The sequence below is a fragment of the Rhinolophus sinicus genome, chromosome 2 (assembly GCF_057876585.1).
Source record: "Rhinolophus sinicus isolate RSI-liver-muscle chromosome 2, RSI-T2T, whole genome shotgun sequence".
Classification (NCBI taxonomy): Eukaryota; Metazoa; Chordata; class Mammalia; order Chiroptera; family Rhinolophidae; genus Rhinolophus; species Rhinolophus sinicus.
Window position 1 is genome coordinate 104,692,941 of NC_142502.1, and position 23,171 is coordinate 104,716,111.

The window sequence follows — 23,171 nt, forward strand, 5'->3', positions numbered from 1 at the left end:
AGAAGAATTCTCTGAGCACTGACTGCATGTTAGGTGTTAGAGCCTAGAGAAACTCAACTTAGTTAGGGAGGCCAGAAGGCAGTACCCGAAGGATGAACAAGACAGCCAAGTGGACGACGTTTCGGAGAAGGTGAGAGGGCTCTGGGCTAGGGCCATCAAGGAAAGCTTCCTGGAGGAGGCAAGCATTCTTCTAATGGGGTGCTAATGCTAGCTGGGATTCTGAAGAGCCACCTGAAGCAGGCGGCAGGGAAGGGTTACTGGGAAAGTCGAGCAAAGCCAGGGGACATTTGGCAGGTGACTGGGGTTGGGGTCCTGGAGCATTTCTGGACACCCTTCATGTAAGGGGTATGCTGGTGTCTAGAACAGATGAAGTCCCATTCGCATTCCCACCCCAGAAGTTTCTGTTCCCAGCTGAAATTTCCCATTGCCCCAGAAGAAGCCACGGTGAGCCTGGGGGGTGGGTGAAGTCAGACACAGACTTCACTCAGTTGTTTTTTTGCTGAGTAAAAATGGACATGTTACTTAACCCCTTTGAGGTTCAGCCTCCTTATCTTAATAGCTAGCTATGTGACAAGTTTCTTAATTGATCTGTGCCTTGGTTTTCTAGTTTAGAAAATGGACATGGCAACAGCACCTACCTCACAGGTTCTGTGAGTGTTACATAGGACAATCCAGGTGAATCACGTGAGACATAAGTGCTCAATTAATTTTGTAGTGCTTATTATTATGACAATTACACTTACCTCACAGGGTTGTTGGAATTAGACAAAGGACGTAAGGCACCTAGCATAGTGCCTGGCATTTAATAGGTGTGCAATAGATAGTATCTGTTATTATCTTTAACTATATGCACCCCCCAAAGTCCCCTCCCTTTTGGACTACCGCAGTGCTGTGAAATTCTCCCTTTAGACAGAACTTTCTTAAAGTGAAGAGGCTAGTGTCTCCAAGACACTCTTCCAGTGCCATCTAGGATGCACAGACGAGAATACCTGCCCTCCCCTACTCATGCATTAGCCTGGCTCAGTGTGTCATCCAGGCTTTGATGCAGGTGGAATGGAACCCAGGTCTGGTAAGTTTTCAGAAGGCAGTGAGCACAGGACACTGCCTGAGAGAGGACACTTAGGGTCACTTGGCAGCCAGGCATTTGGTGGAGGATGGCAAGAGTGGGATGGGCACTGGTATTCACAGGGGATCGGGTCATAAAGCGGAGAGGTAAGAAAGGCTGGAGGTTGGCAGAAACTGGAGCAACTTGGAGCGGCTGTGGGGAGGGTAATGAGGGGCAGACCTGAATAGGCAAGTGATGGAGGGAGGGGTAGGGTGATGGGGAGAGGGGGTAAGGGAGCAGACAAGCTGGGCTCATTCCATCTGGACTTGAGGTATGCCTGGCATTGAATTAAGACCTCAGCAGCCCTAAACCCTGAAAAAAAAAATGACAGTGGAAAACACACATACATACACCCCTGCCCATGGGTCATCCAAAATTAAATGTTATTTTGGAAATTGACACACAACTTCCATGCTTCCTAAGATTGAACTAACTTCCTTGTAGATTTCCTAATTGCAAAACACGTTCATCGAAGTTGAGCTACACCCCAGCCCTCTTTCTCTTCCTCATCCTCTCTTACTCTTTTATGCCCTTGTCCAGAGAATAAGACTTTCATTTGCATAGCACTTTTCACTTTTCAAAGCATTAGCCTTTTTGCATCTCTTAATCTACCCAACAGCTCACTTTTCTCCATCCCATTAAGTTCCGACCAGTCTGGGATTCCATGGGACCTTCCTTGCCACAGAGAGCCTCACGCCATCCCTCTATCACAAGCCTCCTCTGCTAGACTCTCCGTGCTGTACAGAGTAAGGAGGCAGGCACAGCCCTCCCCAGAGGAGTTTCAAATGCAGACAAGACAGAAAGGCCATGCAGACAGGAGGGCAGATCAGCACTGAGAGCATGTGCAATCAATGAATGAGCGAATAATGGATTGGTAATGAATATCGGGAGGGGGGAGGAAAGGGGGAGGCTTTGGATTCCCTTTTGTTCTGCCCAAGATGGAAGGCTTCAAGGAGGAGGTGAGGTTTTCAGGAGTTTCTCTACTCCCACCATTTCTCTGGTTGGAAAGGAAGGCAGGGAGTGTGTCCCAGTTTTGGCAGAGTAGGACTCTGAAGCCCAGAGAAGAAAAGTGACTCGTTGAAGGACACACAGAGCCTCAGTGACAGAGCTGGGCTAAAAACAGATCTCCTGACTTTTGGTCATGTGCTGTCATCACCAGATTCCTCTTACCCACCCCCGCAACCTGCAGCATGCATGGAGGTGAGCAGGACATCCTCAAGGGACAAAAGGGCTTTCAAAACAGCCTCACAGCCCCTTGTGCCCTCTCCTTATCTTCCCACCAGCTAGTTTCACATTTGCAAATTGGTTTCCATAACCTGTCTGGTAGACAGAGGTTGTTGCAAGCTGTGCCCTGAATCCCCAGACCAGACTTGGAGTCTTGGAATTGTGGCTTTCTCTGTCCATGACTTATGCCGAGAGGAAGGGAGGGGGGATTAAAAACACCCTAAAGACATATCATTTTGACAAGGCCCTCAATCTTGGGAGGTGCCCAGAGTTGGGACCCAGACTATGTTAAAGAGGGTTCACCCCAGGACATACACAGACAATGGCAAACTCAGAGCACTTTTCTTGGAGCAGGCACTTCCTAAGCACTTTACATGTATAAATTATGGGGGTAGGTATGATTACTAGCCCCACTGACAGACAGGAAGATTAAAGCCCAGAGAGGTTAGGTAATTTGTCCAAGGTCACACAGCTGGTAGGTAGTGGAGCTGGAATTCAAACCGAAGCAGTTTGGTTCCACAGCCATGTTCTTAATCACTCCAGAAAGAAGCATACATTTACTGAAGGTCTTGCTGTGCACAGGAGGATTTTACATGAGCATATTTTGTACTATCAGCCCCATTTTACAGGTGAGGAAACTAAGTCTCATTGGTTCCTTTGGTGAGGCCTCTCAATGTATAAAAAAGGACATTTGAGATGATTCTTAGGGTGTCTGCTCCGGAACAGCCCTCCGTGGCACCATCGCCACCTAGTGGCATCGTACCTAAATTGCAGGCAGGCTACCTAAGCAGATGGTCGGTATCAAGTTCAACAGGGAACAAAAGTTTTGGCGTTTTGGTTTTTGATTTCTGTGGCCTGAACAACAGAGAAGTGCGGTTCACTACACTTCAGTATATAATAAACTTTTATACTGAAGATGTGGTCGTGGACAGAGTTCACTATTTGTAATGTCATCCTCAAAATTAATACCTGCTGGGAGGGGAATCTGTATGGTGTGTTGAATTTTTACTTTTCCACGGGCTTTCACATGCATCATCTCATTGGATTCTTACCACATCCGGTATTACTTTCACTCCTACTTTTTTAAATGAGGAAATGAGCGTTCTTAAGGAGGCATTGATTGAGTTGGCATTGGAACTGCAGGGACCCCATTGGGTCAAGCTCCCACCTTCTAGGCTTAGAGAGGTTGGGTGACTTGCCCCAGGGTCCTGTGAATCAGTTGCAGGCCTAGGTCATGATCCCAGTTACCTCAATTATAGGGCTGAGTTCCTCTCCTATCATGGGCAGTTTCAGCGTCTACTTCCTCTAAAGCCAACCCCACCTGAAGGAGAAAACGAGGTTTATGCAAAGGCACTGCCATGAGGCTCACTGCTGCAAAGCACCCTCTCCAGCCTGCGGTCTCTGCTTTGCTATTTGGAGTCTGAGAGCCCGGGCTCTTCCAACTGCGTTTCCTTCATCATGCAGCCATGTGTCAGGCTGGGGAGGAGACGACAACAGCACTGGTAGATTTGCCTGCTCACCACCCTCACCTGTCTCCTTTCATGCGGGCTCCACCCATCCCAGAGCCAGGAGGCCCAAGCAGAGATGAGATGGGAATACATCGTGGATAGGGTCAGGGGACTACGATCTGATCCTGGAGCTGCCACCAACTCACCGTGTAGCCTGGGGTGGGACACTTTGCCTCTCAGACCTCAGTTTCCTCACCAGCACAATGGGGATGGATCACAGCACAGTGTGTTAGAGCTGCCGACAGCAAACCACCTCCACAGGAGGTTCATTGGGCACATCATGGCACAGCCACGATGGAATATTATGCAGCTGATAAAAAGGGTGAGGCAGCTCTTAAAGTTTTGATACGAAACAATCACCAAATATCTATTCGAAGGGGAAAAAACAAGTTGTAAAACTATGAGTATAGTCACTATCATCTGTGTATATAAAAAAAGAGGTGGCAGAAGACTATATATCCATGTTTGCTTGTAAATGCAGAAGGTGTTTCTGGCAGGACCTGGGCAAAGTGGTTTCCTCTAGGGAAGAGAAGCAGGAGGCGGACACCAGGCAGGGAGACTCCGCTCTGTGGACTCTCATATTCCTTTTGTTTTTAATTGGGGAATATTGGGGAACAGTGTGTTTTTCCAGGACCCATCAGCTCTAAGTCAAGTCGTTGTCCTTTAATCTAGTTGTGGAGGGTGCAGCTCAGCTCCAAGTCCAGTTGCCGTTTTCAATCTTAGTTGCAGGGGGCACAGCCCACCATCCCATGTGGGAATTGAACCAACAACCTTGTTGCTAAGAGCTCACGCTCTAACCAACTGAGCCATCCGACTGCTCCCTCGTATTCCTTTTTGATGTTTGAACCGTGTAACATATTTTAAAAAATAAATTACAAATGTTAAAGATAAAAATAAACACAATAGGGGAAGTAATCATAATAACCATTGTTCATGTGGACTTGTTTTGTCCTTGACACTATTCCAATTGCCTAGTTCTTGCAATGAAGCTGTGAGGCAGGCATTGTTATTATCCCCCCATTATACAGACGAGGACACCGAGGCACAGAGAGGGGAAATAGCTTGCCCAAGTCATGCAGGAAGGAAGCAGCGGTACTTGGATGCAGATCCAGGTGCTGCCTCATGTACACAGACAGCCCATGTCCCTGACAGGTATTATGATGAACGTGGGCATGAAAGCTCTTTGAAGAGTCAAGAACACTCTGCAAAAGCAGGAAATCTTTGCTTATCTTGGTAGAACCCCACCTCAATGCGTTTTGAGGCTATGACAGAGTGCATTTCCCAAAGATGGTGCAAATGATAGCTCCCATCCCATGCTCTTCTGCGAAGTGACTTGGCCCTCCCCTCAAGAGGTGGGGTCTATGGCTCCACCTCCCTTCAATCTGAGCCCAGTGACTACTTTGACTCATAGAATGTGGCAGACGTGATGATGTGCTAGTTCTCAGTGTAGCCCGGCTTCCTGCCACATGCTCAGTTGACAGCCGTTGCTGACAGCCAGCACTGACCAGCAGCAGAGAGAGAGACAGAGTCTCCTAGACTTCCAGCCCCATCAGGCCTTCAGATGACTCTAATGCCAGCAGCTATCTGGCTGCAAACAAGAGATCTCGAGTGAGAAAACCGCCCAGCTGAGCTGAGTCAGCCCACAGAATCAGGAGAGGCAATAATACACTGTTGTTTGAAGCCACTAAGCTTTGGGGTGGTTTGTTCCGCGGCAATGGATAGCCAGGATGGAGGACTTGAAGTGGGTTTGCGTCATGGGGGCCAGTTCTTGGCTGTGGTTCTGCTGCTCAGTACGTGTCCAAGGGGGCAGAATGGAGGGAGAGAAGGCCGCTCCCAGCTGTCAGCCTCCAGCAGCAGCAGGTGCAGGTGCCAGTGTTGTCAGACCTACACCTCCGTGTCCTCTTGGTCTCTCCTTTGCCCGGGTGTTTCTGGGCAGCTCCGTCAGCACCTTTCCAGTCATGCCGGCAACATGCTCTGTTGCCCCTAAGCCATAAGTCGCCATTTGTAGTGTCAGTAAATTAAACAGGCTGTTCTGTTGGATATCTGTCTCCCTGGCAAAACTGGAGCTTCTTGGAACGTGGCTCATCCTCAGTGTGGGATGGCTTGTCTCCATCATTTGGCCTTGGATCCTTCCCAGTCCTGCATTCTCTCTCTCTCTCTCTCTCTCTCTCTCTCTCTCTCTCTCTCTCTCTCTCATACAGTCCCTCATGATTTCACTCATGGACTATGAGACAGACTCAGACCGTGTGTTCTATCCAAACCATGTTTCATTCCTTCGTTCAGCCCATGTACTGAGGGCCGCTGTGTCCCAGGCACTGTTCTAGGCGGTGAGAATACAGCCATAAGCAAGACACGAAAATCCCTGCCCTCCAGGAACTCACAGCCTGGTGGGAAGACAGATGATAAGCAGATAAACAAATAAATATAAAATAATGTCGGGTGGTGATAGTGTTATGAAAACTAAGAGGGGATTCAAGAGTCAGATAGTAACGGGATAGTCTTCATGAGGGAGGTCAGTGAATGCTCCTGAGAAATCATCAAAACAACTTAACAATGACTCAGAGAAAGTCAAAGCTTCTAGACAAAATTCACACCTGCAAAATTTGATCAGGGAAATTATACTTGGTAGAAATATGGCCACAAAGAAAACTCACAGTTGCAGGCACTCTAAACAGTGAAACGTGGTATGTTGTCTCTATCCCCCACAAAGTCAATAAATCACGTGGGTTTTACAAAAATTATTAGAAACGAATTTATCTCAATCACAGTAATTTCAGCAAGGTGAAAATCAAACTGGAAAAAATTTTACTGCATGCTGTAGAATATTGCTCAAAGAATGATCTTTTCTTAATACCATTCACTCCAGAAAATATTTTCTCAACGAAAATTGATAATGGAAATAAATCTGACTAAAATTTTGCATTAAAAAATGGGGTCAATAGGCAAGTCTAGAGAGACAGGAAATAGATTAGTGGTTGCCAGTGGCCGAGCAGAGGGGTGAGCGGTGAGTGACTGCTACAGGATATGGGATTGCTTGTGGGGGCGATGGAAATATTCTGGAATTGGATCCTCGTGACGGTTGCACAACATTCTGAATATACTAAATGCTACTTAATTACTTATATACTTTAAAATGGTGAATTTTATGTTATGTGCATTATCTCGTATCATTTATTATGTGAATTATATATCAGTTTAAAAATTTGAAGAAAAAAAGGTCAAAAATTTTCCCATTCTCTTGACAGTGTCCTTTGATGCACAAAAGTTTTAAATTATTTTTTTATTAGTTTCAGGTGCACAAAACAATGTAATAGTTAAACATTTATCATTTATATCCCTCACACAGTGACAACCCCCTTTTCCCCATCCACTACCCCTCTGACATCGTACACAGCCATTACATTTCCACTGTCTCTATTCCTAATGCTATACTCCGTTTCTTGTAAATATATATATATGTATATATATATATATATATATATAAACATATATATGTAATTGTAATTGACATTCATTATTGTTCAGCTTCAGCTTCAGGTGTACAGTGCAGCGATCAGGCATCTACATCATCCCTGAGGTGGTCTCCCTAATGAGACAAGCGTCCATCGGATACCTTACAAAATCTTTACAACATTATTGATTACATTCCCCAAATTGATTTTCGTAACCCCGTGGCCATCTCGTGGTTACCGACTGTGCTTTCTAATCCCTTCACCTACCCCAAAAGTTTTAAATTTTGATACAGCCCAATTTATCTATTTTTTTCTTTGTTGTCCACACTTTTGGTGTCATATCAAAGAAATCATTGCCGTGCCCAATGTTATGAAGATTTTCCTCTATGTTTTCTTCTAAGAGTTTTCTAGTTTCAATTCTCATGTTTAGGTCTTTGATCCATTTTGAGCTTATTTTTATACACGGTGTTAGGTAGAGCTCCAACTTCATTCTTTTGCATGTGGATATCCAGTTTTCTCAACACAATTTATGGAACAGACTGTCCTCCGTCCATTGTGTAGTAGTCTTGATACCCTTGTTGAAAATCTTTTGGGCATATACGTATGGGTTAATTTCTGGGCTCTCTGTTCTGTTCCATTGGTCTGTATGTCTGTCTTTATGCCAGTGCCGTGCCGTCTTGATTGCTGCTGCTTTGTAGTATGTTTTCAAATCAGGAAGTGTGAGATCTCCAACTTTGTTCTTTTTCAAGATTGTTTCGCCTATTTGGGGTCCCTTGAGATTCCATATGAATTGTATGATGAGTTTTTCTATTTCTGTAAAACAGGCTTCTGAGCTGTTAATAGGGATTACACTGAACCTGTTTACTATGAAGCCCCTTTCCTTTCCTCTCTGAGGCCAGCTGGCCTGGCTGCGGAAGCCGGTACAGCCTTGGGCCCAGGCAGTCCTGGGTCTGCCACTTGCTAGCTGTGTGAGAGCGAAGGCTGGGCCCAGGCTGAACCCCTTGGCTCAGCTTTCCCATCTGCAAAATGGAGCAAACGGTGGCCACTTTGCTGTGTTATCAGAAAGACGATTGATAATGTGAGGACATAGTGGGCACTCCATGAATAGTGGAGAGATTACCGTGCTATTGCTGCAGGCACATTCGCCTCCTGATGGGAAAGACGTTCTTCCTGGAAAATCGGAATCTTTACTGGGAAAGAAAGTTTGTCACTTTCTGCAGAAAGAAGAATGCCTGCCCCTTCTCTGTCTCTTCTCTGGCTCTGGGGTCCTGTCCCAGACAGCTGAATCTGCAGTAGGCGCCCAGAGGAGAGCAGCTGGGCAGGCCACAGAGGCACTAAGCCTATCTGTCTCCCTCATCCCACTCGGTCCCCTTCACCCCACCTGCAGCTGAACAAGCCAAAGCAGGCGCTAAGGCCCCAGGCCCAACCTGGAGCATACCATGCCCCGCCCACAGGTGCTGAACTCCAAAGAGGAAGAAATGGCAACAGTGGTGACTGTAGAAATGCTCAGTGACAGGTGGAATCCCTGTCCCATCCCCCCAAAGTTGCAACCTGCATTCAAATTACAACACATCCCAACACTATTGAGCTCCTCCCACTCCCCCACCCCCATCCCCCACCCCTGCAGCCCTGCCACCGAGCCTGACTTGCATCTGGTTCCAGAGAATGTAACCACAGACCTGTGGACTGAGCCCCAGACCCACCAGACCCCAAGGGGCCAAGCGTGTCCCTGTGCCTTCCCCATTCCTCCATCCTAGAGGTGACCTTCCCCACCCAGACCTCCCCACTCTCCACCCTGCACTGAGTTCCTCCAAAAGGAACATGGGGACCTCAAGGTCTGTGCATCTTTCAGCAAACTCATGCAACAAATATTGGCCGGCCATTTTCACCTCTGATGGCAGCCCCCTCATTTCGCAGCCCCTATCATTATGTCCACCTTACAGATGAGGATGCTGAGACTCAGGACAGTCAAATGCCAGGCTGCTTCCACTTTACCAGCTCTGTGGCTTGGGGTGAGTTAGTTAAATACTTTGTGTCTCAGTTTCATCATCTGTAAAATGGGATCATAGCCATAAGAGCTAGGTACACAGTATACAGGCAACCCACTTTATCTGTTATTGTTCTTAGTGTTACACCAAAGCCATTAGGTTACATTTGTTCATGCAGTTTTTCTATAGGACCTGGGACTCTCACAGAAGGCTCCATATGCTTCTGTGCCAGTGCTGTTCCATTCCCAGAAGCCAGGGAGCTCAGGCACGCAAAGGCTTGGGGTTGATCAAAGAGGCAGGCAGCTCCCAGTTAATACACCCACAGCACCTCCAACCCCACACCCAGTGTTTGTGCCTTGCCTAAAGCAAGCCCTCATTCTATCTGCCAGGGAAATGGAATAACCTGGAGGCATCCTAGGGAAAGGCATATGTGTTCAGGGCAGGGTTGCATTCCTCTCCAGTCTGTCACTGTGGTGACCCAGTCTCCTGGCCAGGCCCTCGGGGACTGAGGCACAAGATAGCACATGTGGCAGGTGAGCCGTGCATGGTGGCCTGTGAGCTGGGTCCTTCTGGCTCTGGCACCACATTGAGGAATGAGTTTTGATGAAGCACCTCCTCTTTCTGGTCCTCAGTTCCCCTTGGTCAAAAGGAAGCACTTGATTTTGATCATCATAATACCAAATGCTTTTGATTTTTAACTAATTCAATCCCTACCATACTCCCATCCGTGAGTAGGCACAATTACCATCCCCATTATACAGATGAGCAAACTAAGGCACAGAGAGGACAGTTGTTTTTCTAGGGTCGCTTTGGTTGCCAAGTAGTTTGGTTTCAGAACCTGTTTTCTTAATCACGACATCTAAGACAAGAAACATTATTGGGCTTAAGAATTACCTACAGACTTGTTTAAAAGGCAGCTTCCCGAGCCTCTTCTGTAGGGATTGTGAACCTGGAGGTCTGGCAAAGGGCAGGAACCTGCCTTTGTTTTTGTTAATTGTTTGCATTCCAAATGGAAGTAAGCTCCTCTTTTTTAAATTGTGGTTAAAAAACACACACACATAACATTAAATTCATCATCTTAACTATTTTTAAGTGCACAGTAGCGTTAAGCATATTTACATTGTTGTGCAACAGATCTCAAGGACTTTTTCGTCTTCAAAATTGAAACTCTGTACCCATGAAACCACCTTTCTACTTTCTGTTTCTATAATTTCCACTATCTCAGGTACTTCAGGTAAGTGGAATCATACAGTATTGATCCTGTGGCTTTCACTTAGCGTATGTCCTCGAGTCATCCACGTTGTAGCATGTGACAGAATGTCCTTCTTTTTAAGGCTGAATAATATTCCATTGCGTGTATACACGTATGCCACATTTTCTCTATGCATTCATTTGAGGACAGACAGTTGATTTGCTTCTGCCGCGTGGCTATTGTGAATATAGTCACACGCCACATAATGACACATGACAGCAGTCCCATAGATTATAATGGAGCTGAAAAATTCCCATTGCCTAGTGACGTCATAGCCACTGTAACATCGCAGCGCAACGCATGGTGATGCTGGTGTAAACACACCTACTGTGTCGCCAGTTACAGTATAAAACTATAGCAGATACAATTATGTACCGTACACAATACTTGATAATAACTGAGTATGTTACTAGTGTGAGTATTCACTGCACTATACTTTCTATCGTTATTTTAGAAAAGTTTGCTGTAAAACAGTATGCTGTGTTACGCTGGCAGCAGCCGCTCACGTTTACGTGTCTCTTGATTGCATCATTGTCACTTGATTTAACCTTGAATTGTTTTGTACAGTAACAGGCTGTAGAGGCTTGTAGCCAAGGAGCAATGAGCTATACTGTATAGCCTCGGTGTGTAGTAGGCCGTGCCATCAGGTTTGTGGCAGTGCACTCTGTGAGGTTCCCACAATGACGACATGGCCTAAGGATGAATTTCTCCACATGCATCCCAGTTGTTAAATGGCGCATGACTGTAGTGAACATGGGTATGCAAATATCTCTTGGAAACTCTGCTTTCAGTTCTTAGGGGTACATACCCAGAACTGGGGTTGCTAGGTCATATAATAGTTCTGTTTTTAATTTTTGAGGAACCTCCAAACCATTTTCCACAGTGGCTGCACCAATTTACATTCCGTCCAACAGTGCACAGGGTTCCAGTTTCTCCACATCCTCACCGACACATGTTGTTTTCTGTTTTTTGGATAGTAGCCATCCTAATAGGTGTGGGACGGTATCTCATGGTTTTGATTTGGAACCTGACATTGTTTAAAGCTCCCCAGGTGATTCCCAGATGGCACCTGGGCTACATTCTGAGAATCGCTCTAAGATGTTGCACGATTCAAAAAAACTCCATGACACCAAGCATGGGAGGAACAGCCCCAGGAGATGACAGCAGCAGCTCACGGGCTCGTGCTCAGCTGTCTTTGCAGTCTCTGCCCCTCCTGGCTCTGTGGCTCACCGGGAGCCTCGCAGCCAAGATATTTGGTGATTTCTGACAGGTGGAACTCTGCTTCTGCTCCTTGAGGATGAAAGATTCAGCCTGTGGAATTTGACCAGAGGCAGAAAGTCAAATCACCTTGAGGGGAGAGAATCAGACACAAAAGACCTTTGGAAAGGCTGAGGGCCAGCTCTCCAATTTAGGAAAATTCACTTCTATTGCAGAGGAAGTGGAACTGCCATATGGCATCAGCCAGCCCCAGAAAAAAAGCTGAGGCATCAGAAGGGAAAAATTTGCCCTGCCCTTTTGTACAGCAGAAGGTGTCCTGTCCCCACACTCAGCCAGGAGGCTCAGCCCCGAGCTCGGAGGAACAGCAAGGTAGCAACGAAATAATGACTTTTGGAGTGTGCATGACTCGTCAAATTATATCTTTCCCTTCAGCTGTCCTCCCCTGCAGGCTGCAAGGAGCTATTGTGCCAGGCAGCTCGATTAAGACTTACAGGACAGCGGCGAGGGAGGGGGCATAGCCTGGATATTCCAAGGCTGGTGAAATGGGCCTGCAGAGCTGCCACCCACACCCAGGAGCGTTATTTATGGCGCCGGCCATGGAGGCTGATTTGTGCCTTCCTCCTGCTCCATCTGGCGCTCCCTGGCAGGGCTCCCGGTTTGACTTACCACTGGCAGGGCCATATGTCCTGCCAGCCCTCAGGGGGCCTGCAAGTGATGGGGTGGGGAGGGAAAATGAGAGCTAATTCCTTTCCTTTCCACAACCCCACCCCCACCCCAATCCCCAGGCTCCCCAGAGCCCCCGGAGGAAACTACATAATGGGTTGGACACCCTGGAGACCAGGAGTCACCCATCCTTTCCTCCCCTTCCACCCCTTAGTGACAGGAACTGAGGTAGGCTTCCATAGGCCCCAGCAAGTTTCCTAAGGGTGGGGGATGGTACCTGCTTGGGCTCTGGGTCAGACAAGCCCTTGTTGGGATCTCCAAAGATGGCTTCATCCATCTCCCTCCCTGCACCTACCTGCAGCTCCTCCCATCAGAGGTGGAGTCTATCCTCCCCACTTGACTCTGGGCGGGTCTGTGACTTGTTTTGACCAACAGAATGCAGTAGGAGTGACCTTCAGACCTACTAGCCCCTGCTTTCAAGCTCTCTGGGAAGCCATCACACTTTAAAGCTTAGATGACTGAATGCTGAGCCACTAGGCCCAGTGAGGAAATGCCCAGTGAGTCCTTTGGACATTCCCGCCTAGCCCGGGCACCAGCAGAGTAAGTGACTCTAGCCGTCTAAAGTATGAGTGGATGGGGACAAACTGCGGACAGCTACAAGCCTTGCATCTGTGGGGGAAGAGGCAGAGCTGTTGCCGGAAAACAGGTTCTTGGTTATGCCACAGGAAAGAGTTCCAAGGTGCACCGAGTAAGCTGAGCAAGCCATGAATTTACTGAAAGAAAGAGGGTAGGGCAGTGCACTCCCAGGGTGGTGGCAATGGGCAGGCTGGGGGAACATATTATTTTCAAAATGAGGGCGAAATAGTTAAGACTTAGAGGTGGTGTTATAGAAGTTCCCAGGCGGGTCTTTGCTGACCACTCCTTCCAGTTGGGAGGATGGATTTTCCCCCCTTATTTGGCCCTTGTCGGAACTGTCATGGTAACACAGGGAGTGGAGCTTTCCCCTCCCTGTAGTGCTAATAATATAATTCATTACAACTGGTGTCCTGGGTCTGCTATGAGATACCAAAATCAAGTTTTGGCCGGTCTGGTAGCTGCATCTTTTCTGAAGAAAGATCTCATCTCCTCCCTCCTTTGTTTTCCCTTGCTTCCTCTTTCCCTTCCAACCCCCTCTCTCCCCGCTGCCCTGTGCTTTTTGTCTAAGGTAGCAGAGGGAAGCAGCAGGGATAGCATCTGGTGACCTAAAAAATAGGAGGACCCCAAAATAAGCCACAGATATTCATGGGAAAGCATGGTGACCAATCGGCAGCCAACACCGCACAGTGGCTAGTGCAGCGGCTTGATGGGCCTGGAACAGTCTAACTCCTATAAACTCTTGAAAGAGACCTGCCAAGGCCCCCTACCCTGTGGGGACAGGAGCCCACACTGGGGAGAAACTGCTGGTTGCAGAACAAAATCGAGCTACAGAATAGGGACAACAGAAAAGAAGAAAAGAGAAGGGTTGGAAAAGAGTGGATATGCCAGTTTTGAATTTATTACCTCTCAGCTCCAACAACCCCCTCTTTTCCTCATGTCAGATGAGCTATATATGTACATATGTGTTTCCTAGTTCTGTCCACCAGAAAGGCTAGAAACAGTAATCAACCCAACAGCAATAAGCATCCCTACAGCCCCGACTGCGGCCTTGAAATATCATCGCCTATGAAAAGAAACCAGGGCTTCTTGGAGACCTGCCTCGTTTCAAGCATGGGGCAGGAAGGCACAAGGTATAAGACGAGCCTGGATCCCCAGACATGCCAGCTAGCAGGAAGCGCTCAGAGACTAACAGGGTCACGTCAGAAGGACTCAGGAGCCAGTTTGACGAGGCTCCCACTGGACCATATGAGCTTTAATAAGGATAAGAATTGCAATAGACTTAAATCAATCAAACACGTTTAAATGCATGGGTTCATAACACTATTAAACAATAATTGGTCACTTTGATAGGGAACCAATTTATTATTATCTTGGAAATTGATGACCGAAAGAAATGAATCAGAAATGTATCCTGCCTTCTGTATATGAACTATATACCACAGTGTAACATAGATATATAGAGGGGAAGCATCTCTATAAAAATATTGCAACTGACACATGAAATAGTAGAATTAGAACATTCTCATTTTGCTACCTGCTGTGAATTAACTGATGTAGGTGCTGGCTATCAATGGCTACTAATATCACAAACAGAGATACAGCTAGACATCATGTGCCTCCTGAGGGAAGACCATGCCATGTCCTGAAATGTTCCCAAAGGGATTCTTCCTGAGTCCAATCAGTCCTCTGGGTCTAGCTGCCAGTTTGCCAGAAATACAGGGGACAGAGGAACATGTTGAATTGCAGTGTGTGTCCAATCAGCAAAGTCCAGACTGCAGGAAACTACAGGTCAAACAGCCCAGGTATTTCAAAGACTTAACTGTAAAGAGAAAAAGAAGTGGAGAGTGTGGCCAACACACCATAAGTGACCCCCAATGAGTCTGCCCTTGTATAGTCCCTTCCTTTTGAGTGTGGGTGTAACCTGTGTTTTGCTCCTAGCCAATAGAATATGGCAAAGGTGATGGGATGTCACTCCCATGTCTGTGTTTTGTTATAGAAGACTCCATCTTAACAGACTGGAGGGAGAAACTCTCCTACTAGTCTTAAATAAGAAAACAGCCATGCTGTCCACAGCCAATGGAGAGGGCAAGAAATTTCAGGCAGTTTTGAGAACCTATGGGTGGCCTTGACCACCAGCCAGCAAACATCTGGGGCCCTCAGTTATGCAACCACATAGAAATGAGATCTGCCAACAACCTCAATGGGCTTAGAAATGGATTCTTCCCCAGTCAAGCCTCCAGATGAGAAAGCAGCCCACCCAACACCTAACCACAGCCTGTGAGGCCCTGAGCAGAGGACCCAGCTCAGCCGTGCCCAGCCTTTTACCCACGGTAGCTGTGAGATAATACACGTGTGTTATTTTAACCCACTCAATTTGTGATCATTTGTTACACAGCATAGAAAAACCAACATAGAGGAAGACTCAGTAGATTAAAAGAGACTTAAAAAAACATGTCAAGCTTTTCCGCCTATCTCATTCTTTGCATTTGTGCCTTGTTTGTGTGTGTGCTACAACATAGGTAAGCCTTGAGGATATTATGCTAAGTGAAATAAACCAGCCACAGGAAGACAAATACTGTATTATTTTACACGTATGAGGTACTTAGAGTAGTCAAAAACACAAGGACAGAAAGTGGTTGCCAGGGGCTGGGGATGGGGGAAATGGGGAATTAGTGTTTAACAGGTATAGTGTTTCAGTTTTGTAAGATGAAAAAAGTTGTGCAGATGGATGGTGGTGATGGTTGCACAACAACGTGAATGTACTTACTGAACACTTAACAGTGGGTAAGATAGAAACTTTTATGTGTATTTTACCACAATAAAATCATTGGTGGAAAAAAATCTAAAAAAAATAATAAGACATATCAAGCTTTTAAAATCTTATCTCATTCTTTTTCATTTGCACCTTTTCTTTTCTTATTTTCTTTCTAATAGACCTTAGTTTAGGTTTACAGCAAAATTGAGCAGAAAGTAGAGTTCTTATATATCTACTGCCCTTCTCTTCCCAGCCTCTTTCACTATCAATATTTCATACCAGAGTGGTACTTTTGTTACAATCAATATTTGTACATTTTTAAAAACTTCTTATTTTGAACTAATTTTAGATTTAGAGGAAAGTTGCAAGAATAGTACGTAGAATTTTCTTATATCCTTCACATTGCTTCCCATAATATTAATATCTATATAACCAAGAATGGGAAATTAACATTGGTACAATATTATTAATTAAAATGCAGACCTTACTTTAATTTCATGAATTTTTCAATAATGTTCCTTTTTGATTCCAGGATCTGATCTACAATCCCACATTGCTTTTAATTGTTATTTCTCCTCAATCTCCTTCAATTTGTCTTTCCTTGTCTTTTATCACATTTACATATAAAAAAATTTTAATGAGCAAGCCAAAATCATTTTTTTTAAAAGAATAAGAAAGTTAGAAGATTTACACTACCTGATATCAAGACTTTCCGCAAAGCTACAATATCAAGAAAGTATGATATTGGTATAACGATAGAATGGAAGAGAGTCCAGAAGTAGACCCACAAATTTATGGTCTATTGATTTTCAACAAGGGTGCCAAGCTAATTCAATGTGGAAAGGATAATCTTTTCAACAGATGATGCTAGGAGAATATATATCCATTTGAAACAAAAAGAATCTCAATTCTTATCTTACACCATATACAAAATTTAATTTGAAATGGATCATATATGTAAGTGTAAAAGTTAAAACTAAAATACTTCTAAAGGAAAACAGAAGGATATGCTTATAACCTTAAAAGTTTTTAAATGGGCAAAAGATTTGAAAAGATCTTTAAAAAAAAGGGGTATCGGCAAAAGAGCCAAGATGGCAGAGTAGATAAACACTGTGCTTTCTCCCTCCCATGACCACATTAAAATTACAACTAAATTATAGAACAATCAACCTGGAGAACTGTCTGAAGTCTAGCTAAACAGAAGTCCTATAACTAAGGATATAAAGAAGCCACGTCAAGACTGGCAGGAGGATCAAGGACGTGAAGGCCTCCAGTCCCACATCTGCATGTGGTGGTTGAGAATCAGGAGGGACATCTCAGCTGTGGAAGTACCCCCCAGAGGAGCAAGGGACCCCAGCCCCACACTGGGCTCCCCCACCTGGAGTACAGCAACATCTAGCTGTGAAAAACAGTGAGGATTCTGACCATCCAAGTGAGAAGGAAGGCTGTGGGAAACCCAGACATCCTCTTAAAGCTCCCATGCACAGACGCTCACAGGCACTCACCCTGGGCTGCAGCAGAGGGACCGTTACTCAGGAGGAGTCAGAGACATACAGGGAGACACTGTTGCGTGGCTTTAGGGTGAGGACTGGAGGGACAGTTTTCCCTGTATAGAATCATTCTCCCATGCGGCTGACAGGTGGGCACCATCTTTCCCGTGTTGAGCCTTCTCCCACATAGCCAAATCTGAATCTGCATTGGCCTCGTGAGCTCCACTCACTCTAACCTGGTGACTCCCTGGGACCCAACCATATCCAATTCGCACAATGCCAGAGGCACATTCTTGGCCAGCAGCCAGACCCACCCGCATTGCACTCTTTCTTGGACAACTCTCAGGGGTTTGCAGGCCCCAGGTGGGCACAAGCTAGCCTCAGGGTGCTCTGAGACTTGCTGAGTATGTCCAGACTCGGCACTATCACCAAACCAGAATCTACATTAACCTGGTGAACACCACCCATCCCACCCTGAGACCCCTCCTTACCCAACTCGCATACCACATGAGGCTTTATCAGCCACTGAGCCTTATGAGAGCTGGCAGGCAGCCGCAGACCTCGGGGTGTCCTGGGCTTTTTGCAGAGCTACCCTAGGCCTGGTACTGGTGGCAGAAGTCCTCGGCTCACAGTGTGGGATCTCCCACATGCCTCCAGGTCCAGCACATAGAACAACCAAACTAAGATTGCTTTGTTTCTCCTACCAGATAGTCTGCAACCAGTGGCAGTGGCTGACCTGGGTCTGCACCAGAGCCCCTTCCAAGACTTGGTCCCAGAACCAAAAACCTGGAGGTTGGCTTCAGACTACAGCAGAGCACCACCCTATTAGCCCCAAAGGCAGCACACCCAAAGGGCACCAGGGCCCACTGGAGCTAATCCTGCTCCACAGGAAAACCCACTATACAGAAGCCTGTAAATTGTGGATGTGCCCAAATCCCACAGGCGGTAAGCCTGAGGGTGAATCCCACCTACTGACATGCCAATAGCAGTCAAGGCTCAACTACAACAGTAGGGCACACACAACCCACACAAGGGACACTCCTGGAGCACCCAGCACAGGTGACCAGGGAGACAGTGCCACTGAGCCACATAGGACACCTACTACATAAGGCCACTCTGCCAAGACTGGGAGACACAGATCTGCCTAATACATAGAAACAAACACAAAGAGGCAACCAAAATGAGGAAACAAAGAAATATGTCCCAGGGCAGTTGGATGGTCAGTTGGTTGGAGCACAAGCTCCTCGCAGCAGCTCGATTCCCACATGGGCCGGTGGGCTGCACCCTCCACAACTATCCTGAAGACAACAAGCTGCCACTGAGCTGCCAGAATCGTGGCCAGATGGCTCAGTTGGTTAGAGCACAAGCTGTTAACAGCAAGGTTGCTGGTGCAATTCCTTCATGGGAAGGTGGGCTGTGACCCCTGCAACTAAGATTGAAAACGGCGACCGGACCTGGAGCTGAGCTGTGCCCTCCACAGCTAAGATTGAAAGATCAATAACTTGACTTGGATAAAAGTCCTGGAAGTACACACTGTTCCCCAATAAAGTCCTGTTCCTCTTCCCCAAATTAAAAAAAAAACACAAAAGAAAACTAAAAAAAAAAAGAAGACGGGATTGGCATGAAATAGTCAAAGTGATAAAAAGCAAGGACCTACAATCAAGACTTCTCTACCCAACAAAGCTATCATTTAAAATCGAAGGACAGATAAAGAGCTTCTCAGACCAGAAAAAGCTAAAGGAGTTCATCACCATCAAATCAGTATCACAAGAAATGTTAAATGGTGTTCCCAATCCACCATCGATGGGGGAACCACTGCTAAGATACAGATTTTCGTGAAAACTCTTACTGGGAAAACCATCACTCTTGAGGTTGAACCCTTGGATACAATAGAAAATGTAAAGGCCAAGACCCAGGATAAGGAAGGAATTCCTCCTGATGAACAAAGACTGAGCTTTGCTGGCAAGAAACTGGAAGATAGATGTACTTTGTCTGACTACAACATTCAAAAGGAGTCCACTCTTCATCTTGTGTTGAGACTTCATGGTGGTGCTAAGAAAAGGAAGAAGTCTTACACCACTCCCAAGAAGAATAAGCATAAGAGACAGAAGGTTAAGCTGGCTGTCCTAAAACACTATAAGGTGGATGAGAATGGCAAAATCAGTCACCTTCATCAGGAGTGCCCTTCAGATGAATGTGGTGCTGGAGTTTTTATGGCCAGCCACTTTAACAGACATTATTGTGGCAAATGTTTTCTGACCTATTGCTTCAACAATCCAGAAGACACATAATTGTATATGGATTAATTAAAAACATAAACCACCAGCAAAAAAATGTTAAAGGGACTTCTTTAAGAAGAAGAAGGGGGGAAACATAAATATGAATAATAAAATGGCAATAACTATGAATCTATCAATGATCACTTTAAATGTAAAATGATTAAATGCTCCAATCAAAAGACATAGAGTAGGGGCCGGCCCGGTGGCTCAGGCGGTAGAGCTCCATGTTCCTAACTCTGAAGGCTGCCGGTTCGATTCCCACATGGGCCAGTGAGCTCTCAACCACAAGGTTGCCAGTTCAATTCCTCGAGTCCCCCAAGGGATGGTGGGCTGTGCCCCCTGCAACTAGCAATGGCAACTGGACCTGGAGCTGAGCTGCGCCCTCCACAACTAAGACTGAAAGGACAACTTGAAGCTGAACGGCACCCTTCACAACTAAGATTGAAAGGACAATAACTTGGCTTGGAAAAAAAGAGTCCTGGAAGTACACACTGTTCCCCTTCCCTCCCCCGCCCAATAAAAAGACATAGGGTAGCTGAATGGATAAGAAAACAAGACCCATACATATACTTTCTACAAGAGACCCACTTCAGATTGAAAGACACACACAGACTGAAAATAAAGGGATGGAAAAAGATATTTACTGTGAATAGAAACAAATAAACAAAAAAGCTGGGGTAGCAATGCTTATATCAGACAAAATAGACTTTAAAATAAAACCTATAATAAGAGACAAAGAAGTAAATTGCGTAATGATAAAGGAATCAATCCAACAAGAGGATATAACCCTTGTAAACATTTATACATGCAACATAGGTATATTTAGGTAAATATACTAAGCAAATATTGACCAACATAAGAGAAGAGATCGACAGTAATACAATCATAATAGGGGACTTTAACACCAATGGACAGATCTTTCAGACAGAAAATAAACAAAAAACAGTGGCCTTAAATTACATACTAGGCCAGATGGATTTAATTTATATTTTTAGAGCATTTCACCCCAAAGCAGCAGAATATACATTCTTTTCAAATGTACATGGAACATTTTCCAAGATAGACCATATGTCTCAATAAATGTCAGAAGACTGAAATAAAAAATATCAAGCATTTTCTCTGACCACAATGGTACGAAACTAGAAATCAGTTACAAGAAAAACACTGAAAAACACACAAACACATGGAGGTTAAACAACATGCTACTAAACAATGAATGAGTCAACAACAAGATCAAAGAAGAAATCAAAAGCTACCTTGAGACAAATGAAAATGGAAACACAGTGACCCCAAATCTATGGGACACAACAAAAGCAGTCCTAAAAAGGGAAATTCATAGCACTACAGGTCTACCTCAAGAAACAACACCAAAAAAAATTCAAATAAACAATCTAATCCTACACTTAAAGGAACTAGGAAAAGAAGAGCAAATGAAGCCTAACGTGAGTGGAAGGAAGGAAATAATAAAGATCAGAGCAGAAATTAATGAAATAGAGTCTAAAAAATCAATATGAAAAATCAGTTAAACCAAGAGCTGATTCTTTGAAAAGATAAACAAAATTATGAACCCTTAACCAGACTCATCAGGAGAAAAAGAGAGAAGACCCAAATAAGTAAAATCAGAAATGAAAGAGGAGAAGTGACAGCTGACACCAAATCCAAAGGATAACAAGAAAATATTATGAAAAATTATATGCCAACAAATTGGACAACTGGAAGAAATGTATAAATTCCTAGAAACATGCAGTCTTCCAAGACTGAATCAAGAACAAACAAAAGAATCTGAACTAACTAAATACTACTAATGAAATCCAATCAGTAATCAAAAACTTCCAATAAACAAAAGTCCTGGAACAAATGGCTTCACAAGTGAATTTTACCAAACATTCAAAGAAGAATTTAAAAATTCAAGAGGAGGGAAATCTCCCAATCTCATTTTACAAGGCCACCACTACCCTGATTCCAAAACCAGACAAACATATTACAAAAAAAAAAGAAAAAAGAAAATTGTAGGCTGGTATCCCTGATGACCATACATGCAAAAATCCTCAACAAAATACTAGCAAACTGAATTCAGCAATACATTAAAAAGATCATACACCGTAATAAGTGTGATTTACTCCTGGGTCGCAATATTGGTTCAATATCTACAAATCAGTTAATGTGATAAACCACATAAACAAAATGAAAGATTAAAATCATATGATCATATCAATAGATGCAGAAAAAACATTTGACAGAATCCAGCTTCCATTTATGATAAAAACTCTCAGCAAAGTGAGAACAGAGGGAACATATGTCAACATAATAAAGGCCATATAACGACAAACCCACAGCTAACTTCATACTCAACAGGGAAAAACTGAAAGTCATTCTCCTTAAGATCAGGAGCAAGACAAGGATGCCTACTTTCACCACTTTTATTCAACATAGTATTGGAAGTCCTAGCCACAGCAATCAGACAAGATAAAGAAATAAAAGTCATCCAAATTGGAAAGTAAGAAGTAAAACTATCATTATTTGCAGATGACATGATACTGTATGCAGAGAACTCTAAAGATTCCACCAAAACACTATTAGAACTGGTAAACGAATTCAGTAAAGTATCAGGATACAAAATTAATACTGAGACATCAATTGAATTTCTCTACACCAATAATGAACTGTCAGAAAGAGAAATTAAGAAAACAATCCCGTTTACAATTGCATTAAAAAAATACCTAGGAATAAATTTAACCAAGAAGTTAAATGACCTGTACTCAGAAAACTATAAGACACTGCAGAAAGAAATTGAAGAGATACAAATAAATAGAAGCATATGCTGTGCTCATGAATAGGAAGAATTAACACCGTTAAAACATCCACATTACCCAAAGCAATCTATAGATTCAATGCAATCCCTATCAAAATACCAATGGCATTTTTCACAGAACTAGAACAAATAATCTTAAAATTTATGTGGAACCACAAAAGACCCCAAATAGCCAGAGCAATCTTGAGAAAGAACAAAATTGGGGGTATCACACCTGATATCAAACTATACTATAAGACTATAGTAATCAAAACAACATGGCACTGGCATAAAAACAGACACATAGATCAATGGAAAAGAATAGAGAGCCTAAATATAAACCCACACCTATCTGGTCATTTAATCTATGACAAAGGAGGTAAGAATATACAGTGGGATAAAGACAATTTGTTCAATAAATGGTGCTGGGAAAACTGGACAGATACATGCAAACAATGAAACTGCACAATCTTCTTACACCATATACAAGCATAAACTCAAAATGGATTAAATACTTAAATGTAAGACCCAAACCATAAAACTCCTGGAAGAAAACATAGGCAGTAAATTTTTTGACATTGCTCTTAGTAATATTTTTTTGGCTATGTCTCCTCAGGCAAGGGAAACAAAAGAAAAAATATACAAGTGGGACTACATCAAACTAAAATGTTTTTGCACATCAAAGGAAACCATCAACAAAATGAAAAGACAGCCTACTGAATAGAAGAAGATATTTGCCAATGACATATCCAATAAGGGGTTAATATCCAAAATATATAAAGAATTCAGGGGCCAGCCCGGTGGCTCAGG

General features: G+C 44.4%; 1 protein-coding gene and 1 pseudogene across 1 annotated transcript in view; both read left to right on the plus strand.

The window, feature by feature from the left end:
• Window positions 1–23,171, plus strand: part of RPS10 (ribosomal protein S10) — a 39,686-nt gene that overhangs the window by 837 nt on the left and 15,678 nt on the right. The gene's annotated exons all lie outside the window — the stretch shown is intronic.
• Window positions 93–19,550, plus strand: LOC109450905 (ubiquitin-ribosomal protein eS31 fusion protein pseudogene; annotated as a pseudogene).